The sequence below is a fragment of the Notolepis coatsorum genome (genome assembly GCF_963971535.1).
Source record: "Notolepis coatsorum genome assembly, chromosome: 17".
Taxonomy (NCBI): Eukaryota; Metazoa; Chordata; class Actinopteri; order Aulopiformes; family Paralepididae; genus Notolepis; species Notolepis coatsorum.
Window position 1 is genome coordinate 9,135,216 of NC_140181.1, and position 667 is coordinate 9,135,882.

Consider the following 667-nt stretch of genomic DNA (forward strand, 5'->3'; position numbering starts at 1 on the left):
GTGGTTGTGGTGTGTGTGTGTGTGGTGTGTGTGTGGTGTGTGTTGTGGTGTGTGTGGTGTGTGTGTGTGTGTGTGTGTTTGTGTTTGTCTTGTTTACATCAGGGTCCCCCATTTTCAATTCATAGTGACATTATGACATACACAACTGTGGTCCCTAGATGTGACTGTTTTGTGACAGCCGGCCTTTTGTTTTAAGCTTTTTGCGGGTACAGAAAATCATATGTGTGTGCGTGTGTGTGTGTGTGTGTAGGTGTGTAGGTGTGTGTGTGTGTGTGTGTGTGTGTGTGCGTGTGTGTGTGTGTGTGTGTGTGTGTGTGTGTGTGTGTGTGTGAGAGAGAGAGAGAGTAGCAACAGGGTGTGAGTAGGTGTAACTACCTCTGGATGTAATGCAGGTCTTGTTTGTTTAACCTTTTTGTTACCGGGGGAAAAAATAAAGAGAAAACTCTAGCTAAGGACGTGACATCGTCGCCAGGGAGATCTGTTGTTGAGAGTGATCTGTTGTTGGGAGTAGGGATGGGTATCGTTAGGATTTTAATCGATACTGCTACTCTTATCGGTACTTTATCGATACTCTTATCGGTTCTTTTAGATTATTATTATAAAAAAAAAAAAAAAGTATACATTTATTATTTTAACGGCTTAAGGCCATATCTGTACTTGATGCTTG